Genomic DNA, 14,609 nt, shown 5'->3' with positions numbered 1-14,609 from the left:
TCTATTTTTTTTTTAATGACATTACTATAGTTATTTAAGATGTTAACATTTGTGGAAACAGGTTGAGTGCTATTGGTGAACATCTCTGTACTGTTTTCGCAGCTCTTCTGTATGCCTCAAAATCATTTCAAAACAAAATTTATGGGCCAGCATTGTGATAGAGAGGGTAAGGTACCTCTTGCCACATGGACATCCCATATCGAAGTGCCAGTTCATGTCCTAGGTGTTCTACTTCCTATCCAGCTCCCTGCTAATACACTTGGGGAAGCAGTGGAAGATGACCCAAGTACTTGGACCCCTGCCACACACAAGGGGCACTCTGATGGCATTCCTGGCTGCTGGCTTCAGCCTGGCACGGACCTGATTGTTGTAGCCATGTTGTGGTCATTTGGGGAGTGAACCAGCAGATGCAGGATCTCTCTTTCTCATTCTCCCCTCTCCTGCCTTTATAAACAAACAAATAAATAAAATTCCTATTGACCACAACTTCATTAGGAAAAAACCCACAACATATTCCATTCTTTATGAATTAGCTTCAAATGCTTTTTGACATTTTGTTCAACATTTATGAATGTCTGGTTATAACCACAGTGTGTATTAACCCAGTGACCTTGTTTTTTTCCTCTTGGGTAATTTCATTGATCCTTTGAATAATGTGATAAAGCTTCAGTAGCACCAGCTATGAGCAGTCCCGTGTTAGGCACAGGGAATATGAATAGTATTTAGTTTCTGCTTTTGAAAACTTCACTGAAATGTGGAGACAATAAACATGAAAAAAGAAATCAGTATGAAAATATCATAACAGGTCAGCAAAGGGATATGGGATGTAGAGAAGCTACTGTTTTCCCCCTTTAAAAGAATTTAAAGTCTGATGTACTAGCAATTTGCATAATTGTGTATAAAGAGCATACAATTTTCCAAAGCAAAGGACACTGCATTTAGCAGAGCTGTTCTCTAACAAGAACAGAAGTGCTGGGTTTTTTTTTTTTAGCTCTTCTTAATTTTTAAAAAATTATCATTATCAAGTATTGTATACTGTACCTAGTTGGGTATGCTGTACTTAAATTTCTTTAAATTGTCATTGTATTTGAAAGAGAGCTTCTGTCTGCTGGTTCACTCCCCTAGATGCCTTCAACAACCAGGGCAAAGTCAGGAGTCTGGAGCTCCATCCAGGTCTCCCAGGTGGGTGGTAGCCTCCCAAGCACTTGAGCCATCACCTGCTCCCTCCCAGGGTGCTCTTTAGCAGAAAGCTGGGTTGGAAGAGAAGCCAGGACTGAAACCAGGCACTCTTACCTGAGATGCTGGTGTCCAACGGGTGACTTAACCACAGTGCCAAATGCCCCCCAGCCTCTCACTTTTTATTTTTTATTTGAGAGACAGAGAGAGAGAGAGAGAGAGAGAGAGAGAGAGAGAGAAAGTTCTCCCATCCATTAGTTAACTCCCCCAAAATGTGCATCATATTGGGCTGTCAGGCCAAAGCCAGCAGCCAGGAACTCAATCCAGGTCTCCCAAGAGTGCAAGTACTTGAGCCATCACTGCCACCTCCCAGGATGCACTTTAACAGGAATTACAGTCAGGAGCAGAGTCAAGACTTGAACCTAGGTACTCTGATGTGGGTTGTGGGCTTCGTAACCAGTAGGTTAAACACCTGCTACCTCCTTTCATCTTAGAAGGAAGAGAACATCCCCACAAGTTGTCCTTTGGGTCAGCGAGCAAGAGCAGGGAGAGGAGGCAGGAAGACTTTGCTTTGCAGACAGAAGATGAGTCCGCGCCACCTGCCTCTGCAGTTGCAGCCTGCACATCTACTGGAGTCCAGCATTTGCAACCAGGATCAATTCTCCTGCAAGAAGGAGCCTTGTGGGATGACCTGAGCAATTAATGATGGGAGAGGTCGATCCACTGCTCGTCAGAGAGCCCAGCTCATTTGTCCCATTTGTGAGACACAGGCTCCCCTGAGTACTGACTGTCATGCCACTTTTATAATCGCAGGTAGTTGAATAATAGGCACAATTCATTCACACACCAAGATGTCCCTCCCAATGCTGCCCCTAGGTAACAATGGAGGACAGAAGACCCTACTGACGGTGGCTGCTTAACTCCCTGCTTGCACACATCCGCCACTGATGTCCCTGTCAACAGCCCAGGTTTCTGTTCTGAGTTTCCCAGCATCCTTGTGGAATTAACTCTGATCTCTTGAACAACAGGCAGATGGCTGGGGGCAGTACAGAAAACATTTTGCTATGCCCAAACAAAGGCAGTAAATAAATGATTAAATAAAAATAACTCCTCCCCCAGCCACTCCCCTCTCCATCTCCTTCCCTTCCCCAGTCTTTGGTGTCTCAAAGTCATTGGGACAAACACTGAGGCCATTATTTGTCTCCACACTTGTGAGCGAACAGCCCACCCTCCCAAACCACAGTTTCTTTCTTTCTTTTTTAAAAAAGATTATTTATTTGAAAGAGCAGCAGAGAGAGGGCAGGAGGAGAGGAGAGGGAAAGAGATCTTCCATCTGCTTGGTTTACTCCCCAGATGGCTGCAACAGCCAGGTTTAGGCCTGCCACATGGGTGGAAGAGTCCCAAGCACGTGGGTCATCTTCTGTTGTCTTTCCAGGTGCATTAGAAGGAAGCTGGATTGGAAGCAGAGTAGCTGGGACTTGACCCGGCACTCCAATGTGGATGCCGGCATTGCAAGTGGCGGCTTAACCTGCTGAGCCATCGCACCAGCACCTCCTTCTACTTCATGATATTGGTGGGTGGCTCTTCAGTCAACCAAGTTGCCCAAGCCAGATCCTGTTATGTGGTCTCAGCTGCTTGCCCATCTCTTTCTCCTCACATCTAGGTGGCCAGCAGTTTCTATCAATTTTACCCTCTTAAATTCATTGTTTCCCATCAGCCACCATCCCCACCACTGCTGCCTACCCCAGGGCTTCCTGTCTCCCCGGGGCTATTGAAGCAGGTACCCATGTTCCCTCTGCTACTCTCGCACTCCGATTTCCTTCCATCCCCCACGAGGCTCTCTGGGTGCAGAGCTGCCTCTGCAAGCCCTGAGTGAAACACCTCAGCGTTTCCCTCAGTGAGGTTTACATGGCTTTTCTTGATTAAGCCCTTGTCAACCTCAAGTCCTCATAAGAATATGTAGTAAAAGTTTTCTTATGCTAGAAGGTAATTTAATGTTCAAAGTCCTTTGGTGGAGGTATTACTTTGTGTCTCTCCCACTCCTGACAGATAATAAAAGTGAGGTCAAGAATTGTGTTCGGGGGCTGGCGCTGTGGCGCAGCTGGGTTAACACCCTGGCCTGAAGCGCCGGCATCCCATATGGGCGCTGGTTCAAAACCTGGCTGCTCCACTTCCAAACCAGCTTTCTGCTGTGGCCTGGGAAAGCAGCAAAAGATGGCCCAAGTCCTTAGACCCCTGTACCCGCGTGGGAGACCTGGAGGAGGCTCCTGACTCCTGGCTTCAGATCAGCACAGCTCCGACCATCCTGGCCAATTGGGGAGTGAAGCATTGGATGGAAGACTCTCTCTCTCTCTCTCTCTCTCTCTCTCTCTCTCTCTCTCTCTGCCTCTCCTCTCTCTCTGTAACTCTGACTTACAAATAAATAAATATAAAAAAGAACAAAAAAAGAATTGCGTTCTATGCCTTCTGGTCGACATGGTTTATAAGAGGTAAAGCCGGAACTTGAACCCAGATGATCTGGCATCAAGGTCTACTTTTGACCATCCTAGATGTGCAGAGAGCAGTGAACTTGAATGGCGCTGTTTGCATACACACTGAATACTGTTTCGTGACTTGGCATGGATAAGTGCATCTTCTCTTGGAGTACACAGCTTCCCTTATTTGCCTAATGGGCCTATTTAGCTTACAAAACCCTGTGCTAAATCACTGTTCCTCTGAACATTTCTATCTCCTGTCCTCTCTCCACAGATCATTATCCATGTTTGCTATTGTCTGGTTCCCTACATAGAGAGATAACACGCAGTGCTAAAATCATTTAATTTTCTCTGTCATCTTTGGTTTGGGACAAGTTAACTCTCTCATTTATCCTATTTCCCAGCAATTGGAAAAGACACAACAGCCAAAAGGTGTGAGCAGTCCTCAAGTCCAACAGCAGATAAGCAACAAAATGAGATATACACAAGCAATAGGACAGTATTCAGTCTTAAGAAGAACAGAATCTGCTCACAGCTCCGGCATCTCATATGGGTAGAAGCTCTACTTCCTATCCAGCTCTCTGCTAATGGCCTAGGAAAAGCACTGGACAATAGCCCAAGTGTTTGGGCCTCTGCCATCCTCATGGGAGACCTGGATGAAGCTCCTGGCTTCAGCCCAGTCCAGGGCTGGCGGTGGCAGCCACCAGGGAGACTGAACCAGCAGATGGAAGGTGTCTCTCTAACTCTGTCTTTCAAAATAGATAGATAAATCTTGATCCGTGTGACAACATGGATGAACCTTGAAGAAATTACATTAAGGGAAATATATTGGACACAAAGGGACAAATCCTGTCTGATGCATTTATGCAAAGTACCTAGAAGAGAATAATTCATGGAGATTGAGAAATGGAGCCATGGCTACCAGAGCTGAGCAGGGGACACTGTGGCGTGTGTGTTTAACAGGTAGAGTTTGGGAGGAGGGAAAGTTCTGGGGTTGGGTGGTGGTAGTCATTGCACAATCATGCAAATGGATTTAATTCCATAAGGTGGTTAAAATGGGAAGTTTCATGTTAAATGCATTTTAAATCTTATTTTTTATAAGAACAACAAAACAAGCAAAAAAAAATGATCAAGGTATTCAAAACCAAGGAAAATTGCCACAGCTAAGAGGAGCTTAAGGAGACACAAGGACTGGACACAATGTGTCATCCTGTCGGGACCCTGGCACAGAAAAAAGAATATCAGGCAAAAACTGTGAATAACGTATCAAGACTTGTTAGTGGTAACAAATCCACTGCACAAATGTGAGAATAGTGCTACTAATTAGTGCTCATTGTAGGGAAAACTCGGTAAGGGCTATGTGAGAACTCTTTATACTATCTTCATAATTTTTCTGTAAATCTGGAACTATTCTAAACTCAAAAGTTTATTTGCAGTGGTTAAAATGCTGCTTGAAGCACCCACCCTACCACCCCACCCCCGCCAAGGTCATATTGGAATGCCTGGGTTTGAGTCTGGCTCCACCTCTGATACACACCCTGCGGGGAGGTGGCAGGTGATGGCCGAAGTACTTGGGTGCCTGCCACACATGTGGTTTGAGTTCCTGGCTCCTGGCCCAGCTCTGGATATTGCTGACATTTGTAGGAGTAGACCAGTAGATGGGAGAGCTCTCTGTCTTTCTCTGTGTGTTTGTCTCTCTCTGTCAAATGAAAATAAATAAACATTTGAAATCTACTAAAAAAAATGAGCCCTCACCTAGAGCCGGCTGCCCTGTGTTCATCAGTGGTAGTGGCTTCCTGAGCAAAACTGCCTTTGGCCTTGCTCCCCTCCGCCTTTGGGTGCCCAGGTACTGTGGTGTGATGGCAGGCAAAAGAATTTCACATGGAGATGGGGCCCAGAACAGGCTCAGCATGGTCACCTACTGGGACATCTTGGAGAAGATCTGGCACCACACTTTCTTCAGCGAGATGCATGAGGCCCCAAGAGGACCATGGTGCTGACGAAGGCCCTTGAGCCTCCTGGACGTGAGAGATGACTCAGATCACATGAGACACCTGCTGTGCCCCAGCCACGCAGATCAAGCTATCTCTGGACGTATTGCACCAGTGACATCAACAGGGACTCTAGTGAGGGGGTCGTCCCCTGGGGGACCCATCTACAGGGTCTTCACCTTCCTGTTTGCCTTTCTGAATTGGTCCTGGTGGATTCCAGAAGATCCTGGAGAACCAGCATGGCTGTGCTGCACCACCATGACCACGCCACATCAAGGAGCTGTGGCATGCTGCACCAGACCTGGAGTGGCAGCGGCCATGGCCACGTCCTCCCTGGAGAGGGACTATCAGCTGCCCATGGCCAGCTGGGCAGTGCCTGGTTCACCTGTCTAGTGCTGCTTTTCCAGCCCTCCTTCCTGGTGTGGGATCCTGTGCCTCCAGCTCCATCAGGGTCACATTGACTTTTAGTGGCACCGTTCTGGCACCTAGCACCATGAAGATAAAGATTATCGCTCCCCAGGGTGCAGGTGCGCGGTGTCCTGGCCTCCCTGGCTGCCTTCCAGCAAGTGCGCATCCACAAGCAGGAGTTAAGACCAGATGGGCCCTCCAACTCCACTGCCAGTGTTGCTGTGTAGGCTGAGCTGACGCTAGCACTCATTGCCAAAGTCCAATCATTTGCAGGGGTCTTCAAAAGGTTCATGGAAAGTATAGATTACAGGAAAACTCTGTGGCTTTCAGGTTTTTTTTATACTTAAATAAAAATGTTAATTCCACTTTTCCAGGAACTTTCTAAAGTCCCCTTGTAGATACCACATGTCAGTCTCACTAATCTGGAAAAGTCTTTGAAAAGAAATTTGTCCTTGAAGTTCATATCTGATAAACCGCCCTAGACTGTAGACCTTATTGCTGATTATGACCTTGTAATCAAGTTAAATGTTCTGTTGGCCTATGTTTAATACCTTTTACATATCTTTGGTTAAACTGCTGGTATATTGTCCCTGTCACTTGGAGGCTGGGGCCAGAACATGCTTGCACAGCAGTCCAGGGCTTGGTCACTCTGTGTGACCACAGTTATATAACCTGTGCAGGGCTTAATGTGTCAGAGGTGACACTCCAGGATATCTCAGCGTGAGTTCCTAAACCAGTTGTCATCTCAGTCTTGCCTGTCTAATAGACTTGGGAAAATCTGAGCCTAGGAGCCAACGCTATAGTGTAGCAGGTAAAGCCACTGCCTGCAGTGCCAGCATCCCTTATGGGTGCCGGTTTGAGTCCCGGCTGCTCCACTTCCAATCCAGCTCTCTACTATGGACTGGGAAAGCAGTGGAAGATGGTCTAAGTCCTTGGGCCCCTGCGCCCACACAGGAGACCTGGAAGAAACTCTTGGCTCCTGGCTTCGGTTTGGCCCAGCTCTGGCCATTGTGACCATTTCAGGATTGAAGCGGCAGATGGAAGACTCACTCTCTCTCTCTCTCTCTCTTTCTCTCTCTCTCAGTGTGTGTGTGTAATTTGTCCTATCAAATAAATAAATAAATCTCAAAAAAAAAAAAAAATCTGAGCCTAAGGATCCAGTTTCCTTTCTTGACTGGTGTTTTCCCGCGGGAACACTGTGAATTGTAACTTGCTTTGAGTTGCAAATGATTTGCATTGCCACTTGTCAGTGCATTCATTATAATTTATGTAAGGTTTTGTATGCAATTCTCCTTCTTTAAGAGATAATGACAGCTTTTTTTTTTTACTGTTAAGTTAGAACATTAGGCCCCAACAAGACATCCTTGTGAAAGAAACAATTTTTTTTAAAGATTTATTTATTTGAAAGTCAGAGTTAAACAGACAGAGAAGGAGAGAGAGAGAGAGAGAAAGTCTTCCATCTGCTGGTTTACACCCCAACCGCAACAGCTGGAGCTGCACCGATCCAAAGCCAGGAGCCAGGAGCTTGGAGCTTCTTCTGGGTCTCCCACATGGGTGCAGGGGCCCAAAGACTTGGGCCATCTTCTGCTGCTTTCCCAGGCTATAGCAGAGAGCTGGATTGAAAGTATAGCATCTGGGACTCAAACCAGTGCCCATATGGGATACTGGCACTAGAGGTGATGGCGGCTTTACCGGTTATGCCAATTAAAGTGCTGTTGTATACCAGAGAGAGAGAGAGAGAGAGAGAGAATGAATGAATGAATTAAATTGCCCCTTTATTAAAGGAATCCAGGGAATTAAGGGAATCAAGAGCATGTAGTCCTTTCGGCTGCCCTTGTGGAAAGATGCGCTGCCATGGGCCGTGTGATCCGTGGGCAGAGGAAGGGAGTGGGTTCCGTGTCCCGCGCACACGTGAAGCACCACAACGGCGCTGCTCGCCTTCCTGGACTTTGCCAAGTGGCTCGACTACATCAAAGATATCGTGAAGGACATCATCCACGCCCTGAGACATGGCACGCCCCTCGCTAAGGTGGTCTTCCGGGATCCATACTGAAACGGACAGAGCTGTTTATCACCACCGAGGGCCTCCACACGGGCCGGTTTGTATCCTGTAACAAGAAGGCGCAGCTCAGCCTTGCCAGTGTTCTTCCTGTGGGCACCAAGCCTAAGAGGGGACGATCGTGTGCTGCCTGGAGGAGACGCCTGGGCACTGGGGCACGTTGGCCTGGCGTCTGGGAACTACGCCACCGTCATCTCCCACAACCCCGAGACGAGACGGTACAGACACATGTGAAGCTGCCCCTGGGCTACAAGAAGGCCATCTCTTCTGCCAACAGAGCTGTGGTCGGTGTGGTGGCTGGAGTTGGCTGGATTGACAAGCCCATTCTGAAGGCCGGCCGTGCCTACACGTATAAGGCAAAAAGGAGCCGCTGGCTGCATGTGCAGGCTGTGACGACCACCAGCATATTGGCAAACCCTCTACTATCCACAGGGATGCCCCTGCTGGCCGCAAAGCGGGTCTCATCGCTGCCTGCAGAACTGAGCGTCTCCGTGGAACCAAGGCTGCACAGGAGAAAGAGAACTAGGGGTGATGGGCTTAGTAATCTTTGCCCTTCAACCACCCGGGCAGTGCACATCTGTGCTTGGGGAGGGAGGTCTTCTGCTGGAGCCTCTTGGGTACAAGGCTGAGAAAATGGTGTGGACCTCTGGTAAGCTGCAGAAGCTCTGAAGGGAGAGTGCTCTGGGCCAGAGGCTTCCTTCGGAGAGAAGGGACATGGCATCCTGGACTTGGTAGTTCAATGGGCATCCCGGCCCTGAGATCTATTGTGTTTCCAGTTAGGAAACAGGTTCGTACCCAATCCTGAGTCTGGTGCCTTGGTGTAGAATTCAGACGTGTGGCAGGTTAAAAAAAAAAAAAAAAAAAAAAAAAGAGCATGTAGTTAAAAACCCAAATCCCAAATTAAATTTATGCACTATGATCAAAAAAGAAATTTAGAAAGATACCTACCCTGCAACTTTTTTTTTTTTTTTTTTGACAGGCAGAGTGGACAGTGAGAGAGAGAGACAGAGAGAAAGGTCTTCCTTTGCCGTTGGTTCACCCTCCAATGGCTGCCGCAGCCTGCACGCTGCAGCCGGCGCACCGCGCTGATCCTGGTCTCCCATGGGGTGCAGGGTCCAAGTACTTGGGCCATCCTCCACTGCACTCCCGGGCCACAGCAGAGAGCTGGCCTGGAAGAGGGGCAACCGGGACAGAATCCGGCACCCCGACCAGGACTAGAACCTGGTGTGCTGGCGCCGCAAGGCGGAGGATTAGCCTAGTGAGCTGCGGCGCCGGCCATGGAACAGTGATTTCAAAGAGCATTGGTGCTCAACGTTCTGTCTGGTTTTGGTTAAAAGCACAACACCAAGCTCAAAAGTTTCAAAGTGTGATATCCTTGAGGATTTTTTTCATGTCATAAATAGCTTTTGGTACTCTCTTGTATCAGAGGACACTTTAATAGTTAGGACAAACAAGCGACTAATTACTCAAAATGCAACTTGGAATGATCTGAAATATTTACTGGTATACATGTAAACATAATCATTTCCACCCATTTCCTCCTCTTTCCACCTCCTCACTCTGATCTAAGAAAATCAGGGTAGGTAATGGAGTTCGGGTAAAAAGCAAACATTAAGTAGAAGGGGGAAAAAATGAACAAAAGGTGGTGTCATTTCTTTCTGCAATCACAATTAAGCGACCACAAATGAGCCTCTTAGGAACTTCTAGGAACGCACCCCGCAAATCCCTAAGAGTTGTGTCTCCGGATCTTCCCTGTGTCTTGTCAACACAGCAACAGGGTGCAAAGGTGCTACTTCTGATCAGCAGGGTGAAGTCTTGCCATAGACACGAGGTGTTGAAGCATCGCTCTTGTTTCCAGTCTGGTTGGTTGTGGGAATAAATTTCTGTTTTCTGGTGGTTACCACCCAGTGCTTTTTTTTTTTTTTTTAACTGCCTCTGGTGTGAGAGAGATGGAGATAAAGAGCATTGGGCGGGACACTGATGCATTCAACAGGTATCTACTGAGCACCTGTTATGTGCCAGGCCACCCAAAGCTGATGATGATGACATGGTCCCTGCTGTGAAGGAGCTCCCGATCTGTCAGGATTGACAGACAAACATTCGTGCCGGTTGTGATGAGATCAGGGAGAGAGTAGAGAAGGGAAGGACTTCATCCTCCAGGCAATGCCAGGACGGATCCCCAGAAGAGAGGACTTTTTTGCTGGCTCATGAGGGAGGACTGGAATTCTACTGGAAGGGGAAGGGGGGCTTCCAGAGAAAGGGAACAGTTCATGGGCAGGTTTAGATGTGCGGAAGACTGTGGCTGGCTCTGGGAGTTGGGGGCTGTTCTCTGTGCCTGGCGCACAATGCATGTGGACTTTCTGTTGGGAAGCATGGGTTTGGGCCCGTGGGTCCAGGCCTTGGAGGCCATGCTAAGGAAATGGATCTGTCCTAAAAGTTCTCTGGTGTGTTTGTTGTATGTTCCCATCCCTTCTACCCCCGTGTGAGCATCACAATGTGGATCCTGCCTAGGTTACTACTGATGCCTGCCCAGGGCTCTCGCCCAGCCCTTCATGCTCCCCTCCAACCTTTTCCTCACCTGCAGCATGCGGGAGTGCCAAGACCCCTTCCCGTGACTCTAGAACAGGCCAGTCTACTCTGTAGTGAAGGGAGAAGCAGAGCAGTGGCTGCCAGGGATCGGGGGCGGGGGACATGGGGGTGGGTGTGCTGCCCAGCATCGTACAGTGTGCTGTCTTGACTGTGGCGGTGGCTTCTCACTGACCTGCACACTCAACACGGGGCATTTTATTTTTTAAATGATAGCAAGAACATTTGCCTGCCCTGTGGCTTTCTCCTGCCTCGTTCCACACCCCACCCTCCTCACCACTCTGCCCCAGCCTGGCCAGGTTTCTGCAGTTGCAGAACTCAGGGTGCCCCTCTCATCAGGAACTGTGACCAGAACGCATGTCCATTCCCTCCTTCAGGCTGCAGTTTAAACCTTTGACCTGTCAAGGAGCCTCTACGACACCGCAGGCTCCTTGTCAGCCCTGCCTGCACTTCTCCTGCTTGACCTCTGATGCATCCATGGGTAGCTGTCCAACATCCCCCACCCGCACTGGACAGAGTGCTTCAGAGGGCTGAGGCTCTGTCTGGCCCGTTCACCACTCTTCCCCACTGCCTGACACAGGGCCAGACACAGTGAGGAATAAACATCTGTGGAACGAATAAACCCATCCAAGGGTTTTAAGCAGGCTTGAGGAAGAGGACCATTTGAGTGTGTGTGTATTGTGCTTTACACAGAGGTTCTCAGCTACGGCACTTGAGAATGTGTGGGGCATTTTTGTTGCTCATGGTGTTTCTCATGCTGCTGTTTGTAGCAGCCTAAGGCGGGACACACTAGATGCTGCTTAAGGCTCAGTGCAGTTGCCTTGAGAAGCAAACATTTCACAAAGATCACCTGCATGGAGTTCCATCTCTGAAGTGAGGAGGAAGAGGAAGGAGAGGTTGAAAGCAGAATGACCAGTTGGTCCAAAACCAGGGGAGCCCAGTGGTTGGGAGGGAGCCTGTACGGAACAAACTAGAAGGAAAAGAGCAAAGGGGAGACACCCACAGGAAATCCCAGAGGAGATGAAGCCAAAAAACTTGGTGATCAATGTGATGAGAGAGAAGAGAGAAGGGCTGTGAACACCAAGATGGGTAGTCATCGATACAAGGTGTGTGACCTTGGATCTCTCTTCTAATTTCCTCATCTGTAAAAGGGAGATAAAAATAGCACCCAGATCACAGGGCTGTGGTGGGGACTACATTAACTGAGCTAATGATGAAAGCACGTGGGGCCCTGTCTAACTCATGGTAAGCACTAGAAAAGTATTCAATATTATAGTGATGGATAAAGGAGTAAATAGGTACAGAGCATGTCAATAAATTAAAGCAGGAATGGAGGGGGAAAAAAAGGATAGATGGATGGTGAGGAGATGGATAAATGGATATTGAATGTGGGAGATTAAGGAGAGAATGTTATTCCTGGACATTTTTTATAGCAAACACAGATTTGAACAAATCTACTCACATTCTTTCCCTTCTTCTTCTTTTATGTCCAGTGCTCAGGGTGCCAGGTGCTCTTGGGTTTATAAGACAGATCCAGGAGACGGCTAACTCACACAGGACCCCCGCCAGCACTGGCAGGCAAAGGGTGATACGGCAGGAATGTGCCACGGGTGTCCCTGCAGAGGCCCACAGGGGCTTCCAAACAACTTCAGATTTGTTAACTTTCTTGTTTACTTTGAAACATTTTGTTAACCCACTTTATCTGTTCGCCACCACAGGGTAAATCTAAGAGTCCAGGAATAGGACCTAGAAGGACACTGAAGACTTGTGCTGCTGTGTGGGCTCTGAAGCTCCTTGTTGGCCTTGAACTGCTCTTCTCTCCTCTTCAGTATTTGCACATGTGACCAACGCAGGCAACCCAAGGTCACATCAGAAGCACCTTGCAGCTCTGGGGTGCATGGTCTTTATTAAACACCTGCAACCTGTTCAGCAGCTCCTCTCTTACTTTTCTTACCTCTCAACCCAACTCTTTTCTCTCTCAGCATCTGTGCCTTTTTACGGTTTCCTTGGCCTGTGTGACCTCCTCTCCTTGTTTTTCTGCTAATCTCCTACACGGCCATCAGGTTTCACTGTGATTCATTGCTTTGCTCCCTCCGGTCGGGTCAGGTGCTGGCTCCTCCATGTCCCCAGTGCATTCTGTACACACCTGAATCATAGCATTATCCCCATGAATTTGTTTACACACCTATGTCCACTTTAATGTAGGATTTACTGTGTATCAGGGGTCAGTTTCAGAGAATAGAAGGCACTCTAACCTGTTTCAGCAGGAAATGATTCATCACAGACTTTAAATGGCTGATAGGGTCATTGGGAAGAAAAAAAGAAAGGATCAAGAGTAAGCTTCCAGAAACCACTGGCAGAGCCACACTGCAGAACTGAGCCAACCAGGGAGTTGCTAACTCAGGAAGTCTCCACTTGGACAACATACACTACTGCCATTAGCACAGTGAAGAGCTAAGTTCTCTCCACATGTGTCCATGGCCAACCTTCCAAAAAGAGCAAGAGTCCATTTAGCTATCATCATCCCTATTTGGATGATGTTTCATGCACTGGGCTACCCCCGCACTTTCTGAGCAATGTTGAGACGGATTACTCTTAGGCCAGGTGCTGAGCAAGGTCCCAAGAGCTTCAGTCAATGGAAGTTAAGTTCATGTGGTATGAACATGAGGGTGTGGCCAATACTTTTCCTTTCCTTCGTCAGAGATTAACTTTACCCCATCAGTAGAGTTCTCTGATGGCAGGTCAGTGGCCTGGCTGGATGTCAGTTACATTTACACCTGCGCTTAGCCCTAATGAATCTCTTTGGCTCATACCCAACACACAATAAAATAGACCAGCATAATAGAATATAGAGACTAGGAAGAATTCATGAATCATAAAATCTAGTGAAAGGAGGAAACTAGGGCATTGTGATGAGTTTTATCTAAATGAACTCAATTTAAAGATTTAGCCTTATTCTGATATTTCCCCCCCTTTTGGTCCTCCTCTTTCTTTAGTGATACATGGTATTTGTAGTTTATGGCTTTTGTTTGTTTAGGTTTTCTTGGCAAAATAAGAATTAGGTTATTCTTTGTTGGTCTTCCCTTCAAGTTGCCTGTTGATTTTTAATTTTATTCTGATCCTGCTCCCAGAAGTCAATGCTGTAGCCTCACTCTGACCTCTTGTGTTGCTGTTTCTTTGTCCTTTTCAGCCTTCATTACCTGTCATCATTGGCTGGATTATTGACTCTCAGCTCTCAAAACTTGAACTTGTGCCTGGACAGGTAGTGACCCTCAAGACAAATGGGGTATTACTTATGTCTCTTTGTCTCTGCTGCCATCACTTTTCACATCAAAGGAATTGTTATGTCATAGTATTCTGTTACAGATGAGGCTCAGCTCATTTGTGAGAAAAAAGAGGTGTAATTTGTAGTTTGTCTTGGTATACTTTATTTACTTATTTTTATTTTAATCTACTTAAGAGGCAGAGAGACGAAGGAGGCAGAGATAAAGAGAGATATCGTCTATCTGCTGATTCACTCCCCAAAGGCCTGCAACAATGAGGGTTGCTCCAGGCAGGAGCCAAGAGCCGGGAACTCCACCTGAGTCTCCCATGTGGTTGGCCTTGAACTGCTCTTCAGCAGCCATCATCTGCTGCCTCCCAGGTGCATCAGGAAGCTGAATTGGAAGCAGAGCAGCCAGGTTTAGAACTGGTACTTCTTGGCATGTTTTGTAACAAGCGTTATTTCCCTCTTTTTTTTTTAAGATTTATTTTATTCGTTTGAAATACAGAGTTACAGAGAGAAGTAGAGACAGCACAATGTCTTGCATCCACTGGTTCACTCCCCAAATGGCCGCAATAGCCAGAGCTGAGCCAATCCGAAGCCAAGAGTCAGGAGTCAGGAGACTTCCGGGTCTCCCATGTGGATGTGGAAAC

The 14,609-nt window shown here is 47.5% G+C and overlaps 2 protein-coding genes and 1 pseudogene across 2 annotated transcripts in view; all 3 read left to right on the top strand.

The window, feature by feature from the left end:
* Nucleotides 1–14,609, top strand: part of GSDME (gasdermin E) — a 376,936-nt gene that overhangs the window by 36,515 nt on the left and 325,812 nt on the right. The window lies entirely within an intron of this gene.
* The window catches only part of OSBPL3 (oxysterol binding protein like 3), a 282,066-nt gene that overhangs the window by 36,519 nt on the left and 230,938 nt on the right, over nt 1–14,609 (top strand). The gene's annotated exons all lie outside the window — the stretch shown is intronic.
* LOC100340918 (large ribosomal subunit protein uL2 pseudogene) lies at nt 7,561–8,634 on the top strand (annotated as a pseudogene).

This window comes from Oryctolagus cuniculus, chromosome 16 (genome assembly GCF_051225735.1).
Source record: "Oryctolagus cuniculus isolate XC-2025 breed Fujian yellow rabbit chromosome 16, ASM5122573v1, whole genome shotgun sequence".
NCBI lineage: Eukaryota > Metazoa > Chordata > Mammalia > Lagomorpha > Leporidae > Oryctolagus > Oryctolagus cuniculus.
This window is presented reverse-complemented; position numbering and strand designations above follow the sequence as displayed.